Raw genomic sequence first — 12,011 nt, forward strand, 5'->3', positions numbered from 1 at the left:
GCTGCCAATCCTGCCTCTTGCTGCCCTTCAAAATTGCTCCTGGTGGCTGCATGGCTGCATGCCACAGTAAGACACTGCTCAGTTAAAGTTCAATCTGAGTTTGTAGCCAAAAAAAAACAGCTCCTGGTCCCTTCCTGTCCTGGATTAGAATGACTTCAAAACAAATAGGGTGACCTCAAAAAACAAAAATAGAAGTGCTCTGCAGTCATCACCTGCCTTCCTAGAAAATTCAATTTCCATCATTTGCACCTACTGGCAAGCCTCACAGGAGCCTCAGTTTTGTAAGGCCACAGAGTCCAACAAGCCAGCCCTGAAATGGATGACTTGCTGCCTGCAATGTTTAGTCTCCCACACTGAAGCCTACAGGCTTCACCCATGTTACCCCCATTTTTCCCTATTGAAAAACCATCCATCTTTGTGATAAGCTGGTAGAGTCACAACCTGAAAAGGATTTTTTTTTCTTAATAGGTTTTTCATTTAGAGTTTTATTGTGATCTACATCTTTCTTTCACAGTGCAGAATGACTTGGGTGTTAGGATCTCCTCTGGGATTTTATTACACCAAGGGTGGGATTTCACCACAGACACCTGTGTCTCAGCTCAGCCCAAACTCCTGTGGGCACTCAACAGCACCAAGGGCAAGGTTCACTTAACCTGAAAGTTCTTCAAACAACTGCTAGTTTCTTTCCTTTGGCTATTAAAGGAACTCAGAGTGGCTAGCTTGGTGTACGCCTCTACTTCACAAATATCTAGAATGATGATGTACACCATGCAAAGTGACTCTGAATTCTTTCTGAACAGGATTTACCCTCCTGATTATATTCTCACTGTTCACACAAATGAAGGGAAAGCTAAGCATGCCAGGAGAATGCTCTTTTTTTCCACCAAGAGGGCCAAACTTCCTTTTGGTTTGTAACCTTTGCAGAAAGGTTTCTTTCTTTTAAAGGAGAAATATATGAGATTAGAGCCACCTCAATTCTGTATATTCCTCAATACCTTATGTGAGACAGTCTCTGTTTTGTCCTTTAAGAGCATTTGCACTCCAGAGAGATGCAAAGTGCTGGCAAAAGGATCAGTCCATGTATTTTCCCAGTTCTGGCCCTTACAGGGGCTTTTTGGTCAGACACATCATTTGTCTTCCTTGGTTCCAAAGTTGGCAATTTGTTTGTGATAAAGCCCTCTGGAAACAAGAGAAGACTGTCGTGCACATACAGATGAAGAAGAGGCAGCTGCTAGAGGCAGCAACACTTAGCTGTGAAAAGTCTACTATGTCTTAATGGCAGAAGCAAGCTAGGACAGAAGGGAGCTGTTGCAGATTTGCACTGGGAGGGTGGGAATGTGTGTTGGCCTGCTGGGAAGAGGGCAGAGGGCCTGTTTTTAGATGATGGCCAGGATTAGGCAGACCAGGTTGTTTGGGGAGGGATGAAGGTGTCTGTGTCTCCTTGTTTCTTCAGAAAAGAGCTGGAGAAGTATCAGCATCAGCACAGAGATTGAGCACACATGCTGTAAAGGCAGAAAGGATGGTATTTTCTGGTTTAGCCTAGTTGTTGCTTTTGGCTGATAACCAGTAAAAATAAAACTTTACTGTTATTATTACCACATTTGAGAGATCAGTGTGAAGGACAGCCCTGCCACCAGATAGAGAGTAACACAGGAGAGAATCTAATTTCTCTCTCCTATAATTTTCTCTTAGACTGTGCTAAAATGATAACACTTCCTTATCTGCAAACTAACAATAGCTCTGCAGGAGCATAGGAAAGTTAAACAGGCCTTGAGTCAAGGGGATCTAGACATTACCCCTAGGTGCTGACTAAAGTTATAGACCAAATTTTCTTCTGGGGAAAAAAGTCAACCTGCAAAAGGAACAAGTTTTGAGGTGTTACTCAGTTAAAACTGTAGTCCTGTGGCTCATCATATTCCACCTTCAAATATCTCCCCCAGGTGCTGGGCATGGGCTAGCAGGATCACAGACATGAAGTTTTTTGCCTTTAGATCAGAATGTATCCCCTGTCAATAGCAGATAATGCTCTAGCAGTGGATTTCATCAGTGCAACAACAAAAATAGGAAAGAAACCCTGACACTGAGCCAGCCATCAATAGGCAGGCACAGCATGGTGGCTGATCTAACATGCCCCCAGGAGCTGTCCTGCTATGGAGAGGTTTCCTGCACATGGCAGGGCAGGCAAGAAGTAAGCTGGGAAATTACTGCTCTTTTATTTATGTTCAGAATCAGGTAGTTGGCAGCTGAATGGTAAAGTCTTTCAAAGCATTCTTCAAGGAAACACAGAAATGTAGCTTGGAGCATGTAGTTTCCTTGCTAGAACTGCATTAACTGAATAACTCCACTGCATCATGCTCAGCAGAATAGAATCCCTCTACTTCTTAGAAAGCTTTTGTGCTGCTAGCTACTGAAATCACAGACAATATGTTTTGCATTGTACTTGTATGATTCTCCTCCCCTGCCATATCAACTTACTTAAAATATTACAGACTTCTGAGGAGGGCTGTGTTCCAAGATGTACTTTTTAAATGTTCTTAGCTTTCCTCTCTGAGAGGTGTGTGGTGTGCACACCCACCCTTTGGCCTTGAGAAGCCAGTCCCTTAACAAACCGTGCCACGCTCTGTTTGTTTTAGTAATTCTTACCCAAGGTCTTTATCTTAGAATCCTGTTTGTGCAGCTTTGGACAAGATTCAGTACTTGGAGGGGAGGGTGAGTGAGGTGGGAAAGGTTTTTAGTGCCTTTAGTATTTAATATGTTATCTCACCTGTGACTATTAAGTAGATGATTTACAAGCTTGTTGACACTGAGATGGTGTGAGTTTCTGCCCCTTAAGTAGATGCAAGAGATGCAAGCACAACTTGAAAGAGCAGCTACAGGAAGGGTAAGGGCTGCAGAGAAGTACAGTTCCCAGCCTGTGCACAAAGCACCCAGGGAATCTTTGGAGAAAACTCCGTGGTTGGTAGCCCACTGCAAGCCCTTCACCTGCTCCTGGCAGGTCTGTTCACAACAGCAGCTCACTAAAATCTCATCCATCTTCTCTTGCAGCTGCAGATTCACAACTTACAGTGCTGCTCCACACAGCAAATTTACTAATGAGAGTTGTATGTCAGTCCCTGAGCAGGACGTGCTTGCCGAGGCCAGGCTGCTGCAGCCTGAGCAGCATGAGCTGCTGCTGTGGGAGCTTAGCAGCACAGTGCAGGAATGCCTGGAATGTTTCAGTCAGCAGGTACTTCAGAGATCCTTCTCTAGGAAATGCCTGCACTTCTCATAGAAGTAATCCCCCAGCCCACTGCCCCTCTGAGACAGTAACAGTGGGCTCCCTCTTCTCCCCTCCAAGTCCCGCACAAACCAAAATTTTCTCTCCAGCCCCAGTGTTAACCCCAGCTCCCCTTTGTGAGGCAAAATCACCATGGGAAACAAAAATTCCACAAATCAGCAACATACCAGTGTCTTTCTAAACATGCTGTGGGTGTGGATACAACCTTGGAAGGCAGCCTGGATCATTGTAGAGAATGATCCCCTCCATAGCTGTGGGGCCAAATTGCTTTCAACCCAACAGCTTCCAACAGCCAGAAAAAGAAGTTGCTCATCTACCTGTTTCAGGCAAGAAAAGCTATCATTTAAAGACCATCTCTGCTTTTTGTAATAATCTTTCCTATGCTGTCTCCATCTTCCCCTACTTATCCAACACTGAAACACTTTGCAGACACTAGGAGTTAAATTTTCTGATGAACACTCCTCTGATTTCCCATATCTTTAAAACTCTGCAAACCAGTGCTTGGTAAAAGACCTTTGTCCCTACCACACTAATCACCAGCCCAGCATATCAAGGACTTTCTTTCCAGTGTCTAGGGCTGTTGTGGGAAAGGAGATACAGTATGGAGCCCTCTTTAATACATCCTAAAAACCTTCCTGAACTATTTAACTGTGAAATACCTCTGTCCATTGAATTAATTATTATCATTTCTGAACAGATAAAATGACTGTCAAGAAACATATTTTGCTCATTCATAATTGGTTAAGAAACTTCACTTCTAGAAAGGAAGAATGTAAATCACTGTAGCTGGCACTTAAATTGACAGGAAGGGTAGAGGTGTCAATTTGAGGGGAAAGGAAGGCAGGGCTAGTTGACAACTTAGCAGTGCAAACCTCTGGAAAAACACCAGTCAATAACATCTCCTTTCTTGTCTCCAGGTTCACTTGCATTACTTGAAACAAGATGCCACCAACCAAATCAAATACTTGAGGTTCTATACCACCATCTGCCCCATTAATGAGATTTGAGTTAGGAACACATGACCAGGGACAACTGAACCAGCTATTCTCAAATACTTTTTAGTCACCCTGTGCAAATAAAAGTCTCCTAAGTAAGCTGTAGGTACATATCTTGTACACAGGCAGGATGTGCAGAGTCTTCTGAAGGAAGAATTAAAGCAAATTTTGGTGTTTCATACACAGTTGAAGGCACAGTCAATTGACTTGCTGAATATAAAATATTAATTTAACATATAAATATGAGAGGAAAGGAGAAATAAATTTACTTAATTCTGATTTTCTCTATGCTGGCAATCTACTAAAATCCAATAATCTTGATTTTCAAAGGAGAGATTCCTCCAATGTTCAACCCATTGTTGTCACTGTTGACCTATAGCACTAGCAGAGGGCAGCTCAATCCTTCCCAGGCATGTAGGGCATTTGGAAAGGCTTGTTGGATAGGATGCCTCCACTGGAGGATCGTGAAAGCACACCTGAGACAAGCTGCTGCTGCCTGGGGCTCAGCAGGACAGGGGCTCTGCCAAAGCCATGGGGCTGGGGATCCTCCAGTGTGCACTTAGAGACTACAGAGCTGCAGCCCCAGCACTGCTGACAGGTGGGTGGCACTGCCAGCTGGAACATCCAGGACTGTAGTGTGCCAGGCAAGCTGCCTTGGCCAGGTTTCCCAAATGCTGTACTCAGAGACAGACTGTACAGAGCATGCCCTGCACAGAGAGCACCACTGTTGTGCTGCAGCTACTCCTCTGGGACCCAGTGTCACACACAAATCCTGAGCAAAGGGAGAAACCCATATGCCAAGGACACATCTAGAGAAGCTCTGAACTGCAACAGGATGGGCAGAGCCCAGTCAGGTGCTTCCTATTCACTTTGTACTCCTGTGGGCAAGAGAATCCATCCTCAACGTTTCGCTGAAGCAAAGCTGAGTAATGGGGCCCTGCCTAGATTGCTAAAGGAAAAGTAGGGCCTGTCCTCCATGTACACTGGAATGAACTTGAAGATAAAGGTAAGAAACAGCCACCTGAGCTCTTGCATACCACTTCTGGGGCTCAAGAGAGAGTTACATCAGCAAAATTAGGGCAGTTTCAAGGTTTTATTAACTCAACAGTGCACTGACATCCACACTACAGGCTTTGTTGAACATACCTGCCAAGTGTGTGGTGGAGTTGGTAGGACAAATTTCACTCAGTCTCTCAGTGGGTCTGTCACTGACTAGAACTTCAAAGAAGAGGAAAAATGTTACCTGCTCAGACTAGTTTGCATGGAAGGTGCCACAAATGTTAGAGGAGGAGGTAATTTAACATGTCTTAACTTGTACAGAGAGAAGAATTTCCTTTAAATCATTATCAGTCTACCACTCATAAAATCTCAGATTTCTGTTTGTGCATGACACTACTTCAAACAGTGCATTATACTGTATGTACAGCTAAAGTCCAGACTCTGGGGAACTGCAAAATTCATCATGTCTTCTGAGGAAATGGCTTCTAGAAGAAAGCCCAGCTGTGGAGAAAGGGCAAAATTTTTCACCAAACTGGGAGAGGAAACAGAAAAATCCCTTACTCTTGTATTTCTGCTTTCTACCACATGGTGTGATTGTTTATGTCTTTCACTGCATGAGAAGATGGTTGCACAGTTGTCTGGAAATCTCAGTGCAAGGTCCTTCTGCCTCAGCACAGTTGAGTCTCATTAATCTTTCCAAGGTCTCCCCTTTCCACTGTCTGTTGCCCTTCCTTCTCCTGGGCCATCACTGTCTGCTATTCTCTCCTGCCAAGGTCACTCTTACCTCTGTGCTTGTTCCATTCTTTCTACCTTTTCCCCTTTCTCTTGTTGCCATCTTTCATGCAAATGCCACTCACCTTCTCTGTTGTCTCTTGCTAACTCATATAGTCTTTATCCCTTTCCAGAGCAGCTGAAAGGCAGGACATTGGTAGAAATAGGAGAAACAACAGCTTTCAAAAATGGCTACAGGACCAATGTTTCTGCTGTCCCTCATAAGTGGAAGTCTTTGCAAAGAGACTTTGCCTTTCTGCTCTGGGTGAAGACATTGTGTTCTCACACAGCATCTCAGTTTGACAAAAAGGTTTGTACATGCTGACTGTAAGGGCAGAGGAGAGGCAGAGCAGGAAGGGCTGGGAGGCTGTGTCAGTTTGAACTGCAGCAAATAGTACTTCCAGCTGGGAATGAGGGCAGTCCATGGTGTCAGCTGCTCTATTTCTGATTCACAGCTCAGGAGGCCTCTATTTTCCACATGTTCAGCAGGCCTCTGTTTTCTACATGTTCAGCAGGTAGCGTGGCACGTGCACTTCTGCAAATGCCAAAGCAGACAAGTGATGCTCACTCACTGGCAGTGGTCTGGCCATTCATATTCCAAAATTAGGGATTCAGCTCCATCCCTGCATGCTGAGTGCAGCAGCTTAAAGCACTGTCACCACTCTTGCTGCATAGTTTGCTCTCAGTGCATGAGTGACATAGGGTGTCCTCTCAGTGCCCCAGAAGCAGGACAATAGCACAGGATTTACAGAGCCTGAGGGAATGATTTGCTGGAGCATACAGTGTTGGCCTGGTGCCACTACCATGGAGGTCAGGGTCGAATCAGCCGCTGGCTTGTGAAGCAGCTGGTACTATTGAAAAATGCCACCCCTGGGCTCTGTGAACTTGGGCTGCTTTCTCTATCCCACAGTAGAATTGAAAAATCTTTCATCTGCAGCACTGTGGAGATGATGGGCAGTAGAGAAGAGCTATCTAAACAGATGTCCTTTTCTTCCTTCTTCTTAATAGCACTTGGGAATGTGCCCTTTAACCAGACTCCTACACAAACTGACAAAATCACAACCCTTTAAACAGGAACTTCCCTACATAGATTTTTACGCGAGTAAAAGTTGTCAGAATTCATCTAAGGCCACATCCAAAACTTCAGTTGAACTTGGCTTCTTGCAAGAACCTATCCTGTTTGGTAGTTTTTCTCCATGTTTAAATAAATACCCAGACTCAAGTAAAAAGGGACACAATGAAAATCCTGGGAGACCCACTATGCATGACTGTCACAGTTTAGGCATCACTGTTGTGCTTTTGCATACAGACATATCCCAGCACTGCAATGCCAGCAAGTGGAAGGAACATCTGAAAATAACTTTAAAACTTAAGACACACAATTGAAGTAATGAAGCATGGAAGCAAAGAGCTAAAAAGACTCTAAGCCTAAAGAGACTGGCCAACATCAACAGACAAAATCTGCTGCACACCCAGCCTTAACAGGAAGCAGGAATTCCTTGCCTAGGGATGTCTTCTGAACGAAAAGATTATAAAACTGAGATTATAAACTGTTTTAAGAGTCTTGTCCCTTGGGTGGTACCAGCCAACAGGTCTATGCTGAGATGGCAAAATGAAGTAATACATGCTGTTATCTCAGAGCACATTACAAGGATGAGGTGGAGATAGTATTTATATTGACATTCATATCATGCTTCATGCTTTTTTCAATAAAAATGTAATTCTATCGCCCTATAGTGATTCTTCAGCTGTGGAGGTCCAGAGTCTAAGGTCAGGCCTTCATAAATGGCAATTTACTTATGCTCAGCTGACTGATGTTGCACTTTGAATGGACACATCAATGATATGAGTTAAACTGCCTTACCCATTTCCACTTACCTCCTTCCTTTTTTATTCCGTTTTGTCAATGCAACCTGGAAACAGAGATGACAACTCAGACCTGCAAGAGTGAACTTTGGCTGCTGTGTGAAATGTTTACCCTGACTGTTGTGTAGTGTCACCCTCCAGGCTGCAAAATCAACATGAACTACATGATCTGATGGTTCTGATAACACTCACCAACAGAGACAGAGCAAACTGTGATACTCCACCCAGTGCCTCATGAACTGCAGCACTGCTCAGGTGTAATATACCCCTCCACCCAAAGAAAGGGCACACACAGCTTCACATCTCCAGTCCCACTGTGCTCATGTACAGAAAAGGGCACATAAGCATGGCCTACATACCGTTAAATGGGAGTAGAGGGGGCTGCTCACAACACAAGCTTTTTGCAGGTGCTTCAGCATGGCTGCTTGTACCAACTTAAAAGAGGCTAAACTCTGAAAAGTTTACCCTGTTTCAGGCTATGGCTCTGGAACAGCAGTCTCCTAGGAGTGCTGCTAGCACCGATACCTTGCGCTGCCCTCAATCTGTCCTTCAGAACTCTGCCCGATGCTCCCTGGAAAATTTCCCAGTGGTTCAGCTGACAGTAGCATTAAAAATCACAGCATGTGTCTGTAGTCTTTGTATCAGACATTCAGATAGCTCACTGCAGAGATGCAATTGTTGCAGCTATGTGCTCTTAAAAGACTGCATCTATCCCAGGGAATATCTTTACCAGAGATGACCATCTCTAAGCTGGCAGCTGCAGATCTCATCCAGTGAAAACAGTTTATTCCCCTAACAGCTTTATAACTTCAAGTCTTTGCTGCAAAACCCCCTCCTCAAGTTTTGCCCTTAATTTGAGGGTCGTCCATACACAAAACCTCTTCAATCTTTCCAGTGGCACACCAAAATAAAGAGTAATACTATTATTCATGCCAGTCAGTGCTGTGACAGCCTCCCTGGCACACTGGTTTCCCAGGAATGCTGTTGAACAGATACCTTGTGCTGTCCTCCTCATCTTGTCCTTGAGAATTCCACCCATTATTCCTTGGAAATTTTCCCAGAGTGGTTCAGCTTACAGCAGTGCTAAGAATCACAGCACGCATCATAGGTGGTTTTAAATCAGGTGCACTGGGATACAATGCAGCAGAGGCTTCAGTATCACAAAGTTAGCTCTGTTACATCCCCCACCTTGGTTATTTAAAAAAGGAAGAAGAAAAGGAAGGAATAAATAGTGAAGTAAGTCAACAAAAAACCACAATCCATTCCTTAAGTGGTAACCAGGCTACTGGGCTTTGGAACTTTTCCTGACACAATAAAAGACACCATGAAGACAGAAACTTTGGCAGCAGTGGTTTTGAACTCCACAACCCCCAACTTTCCTCTGTTTTTCTATGCATATGTTACTGGAAATATAATCATCTGCTAGGGAAGCAGTCAACCTCCAAATGGATATCTAAGCAGCAGCAAGCCTCTGGAAGTTACTATTGCTAGAATAAAAAGGAGATTGTCAGCAAAGCAGCCCTGAATTCCTGAATTAACCAATGTCCTCCTTTGCCTGACCACTGTCACCATAGTGACCAGAGGTGCTGCTGCCGAGCCACTGCCCTGTGGCTTGGGACGGAGGCAAGCGGGACGCTGTGCTGGGAACGAAGTGACTTTGACTCAGGGCCCGGTTAGGCAGATGTGGGCTGCGGCACCAGACACTGGGAGCAGCCTAGGGCGTGCCGTGGTGGGAGGGGGGGCTACAGAGCAGAGAGGTGCAATTCCTGCCCGGAATGCCAGCCTCCAAGGGACCTCGAAGCACTGCCGGAGCTGTTGCAAGGTTACCAGAGGAGTCAGAAGGTGAAACAAAAAAAGTTGATAGTGAGGAGCATGAGGAAAGAAGGCATTGACAGCAATACAGCAGACACGGTTAAACTGGAGCTGGAATAAGCAGATTCATTCCCTTTGACATCATTTGTGTGGACTGCTCCCTCTCCTGGGGAAAACTTGACCCAAAAAAAAATCACAACCCAAACCAGTCCTTAAGCAAACAACGCACCCCCAGAGTTTACAGGCAGACAGGTCCCCTGCTTCCAGGTTCAAGTTGGAGAGGGCAAGGTGCAAGACCCCCGTGCTGCCCTTCCAAACAGTCTGTGTCCTGGCTACAGGAGCCTGAGCTGGTGAAGCCAGCTGTGACCTCCAGACTCCTGCACAGCCAAGCACTGCTCCAGCCTGTGCAGACAACAGCAACTCTGTCTTCTCCCTGCTTGGTGCTGCTTCCAAGCACCACCCAGACCATCTTCCACCCTCAAACCACTGGAGTGGTTCAGTGGCACAGCAGGCAAGGATCCAGGGAACAGTGCTTGCAAGCCCTTTTCAGAGTGAATGCTGGAGTACAATTTCCTCTTTGCTGGGAATTGGACAGAAATCCCCAGTTCCAGTCTTTAGTGCTGGTAAGGATTGACAATTTCTAGCCAGAGCAATAAATTTTAGAGTCTGTGAGTGAGGAAGTGGAAGAATGACCTTGAAACATACTCTCATGGTGAGAAATATTCACCACTTACTTAATCTTTGCTGCTTTAGGATTCCAAAGTCCAGTTAAAATCTTTGCAGTGAAGCTAGCTCAGAAGATCTTGCAATAAGATTAGAACCAGCTGGTGAAAAATGGCATGTTACTGCAGCCAGTAAATACCCACATGAACCAGCCCTAGAGAGGTGAAAGGCTCTGCTGAGCGTAACAGCTCATGAGTATATACCATACTGGCTGACACTGAGATATGAGTAGTGGTGTGGAAAAGTGATGATTTAAATGCACACAATTAAAAATGAGAAAAGAATTATTTCCATTTTACAGAGAGGGGGACAGGCTTGCCTGTAAACAGAAGCAGTGACAGGGTGTAAGAAAAAGAAACAAAAGAACACTTTCTGAATCCCTGGAGTTTGACCAAAGTCATCCACCTTGTGTACTTGCACGTGCTGTGACAGCTTTGTGGAACCTTTTATCCTGGTGAGAGAACCTTGCTTGATTCTCAATGGTCCCTGAGAGTTATCATATGATACCACGTCAGGCAATCACGCAATCAGCAAAGGTCACAAGACACGCAGCCATTCCTCCTGGCTTTACAGCTGCTTTCCACAGCCAAGACTCCTCCTTCTTACACCATTTTGAAGTCAAGTGCAGCTGCACTCCTGCCTGCCAAGCACTGGGAAGCCCTGCCATAAGGCAGACCCTGTAAGGGGCACATAATTTTTTTGTGTCTACGGGTGCCAACAAGAGAACCATAATGGCTTTGCAACATTTATTTAGTCTAAATGGATTCTTATTGGCTGCAGCTGCATCTGCTTGGCAACATAAAAGAGGTGCAAGTCTCACTTGTACAGATATGGTAGGTTAGGGCAAAGGTAACAGCTTTTCCAAAAGATAAAAAGGAGTGTAGGAAAGTCACTGTTGCCCTATATCTTCTACAATCTAAAAAAAAAAAAAAGAGGTGTTCTAATAATTTTACTGTTCTAACTATGTGAGATACAGGTACCCAATTCAAGTCTCATACTACATACATCAAAATTTGCATAACTAGGAAAAGTCCTTGTTCTGAGGAGCTTATGGCTTTATTGGACTTAGAGGCTTTATTAGGTGATGGGCAAGATCATCTCTGTTCTGCAGACAGATCACAGATGAGGAGCCAGACTTAAAATGCTTTGGTGATGTGTAAGGCAAGTCTAGTAAGGCGAGTCTGAAGGAAGCACCAGAACAGAAGTAATAAGGTGGAAAAATTCAGGACAACACAAAAGAATACCCATTGCAATCTTCCCTGAGCGATGCAGCCAAGAGGTCTTGATTCCCAGGCACTCAAACAAACTGCTCCTTTCCTCCAGAGACTGCCCTCTGTTGCTGGGACTGCAGCATGGGATGGCTCAGACTCCGTAGTGCACAGCACTGTGCTTGTCACCAACTCACCTTGACCACTGATCATGTGTGCAGACTGGGAGGGCTGCAGTGAGGGGGCAAATCCCCTTCTGTCTCCCCAGCTTGCTAGCTCTGGCAGAGGTATTTCCCAGTAAGTTGTGGAAAAACTCAGTTCTCAGGGCCCCTAACCCACTGATAACTGTTACTACTCAGT

This window comes from Melospiza melodia, chromosome 6 (genome assembly GCF_035770615.1).
Source record: "Melospiza melodia melodia isolate bMelMel2 chromosome 6, bMelMel2.pri, whole genome shotgun sequence".
In the NCBI taxonomy this organism is placed as follows: Eukaryota; Metazoa; Chordata; class Aves; order Passeriformes; family Passerellidae; genus Melospiza; species Melospiza melodia.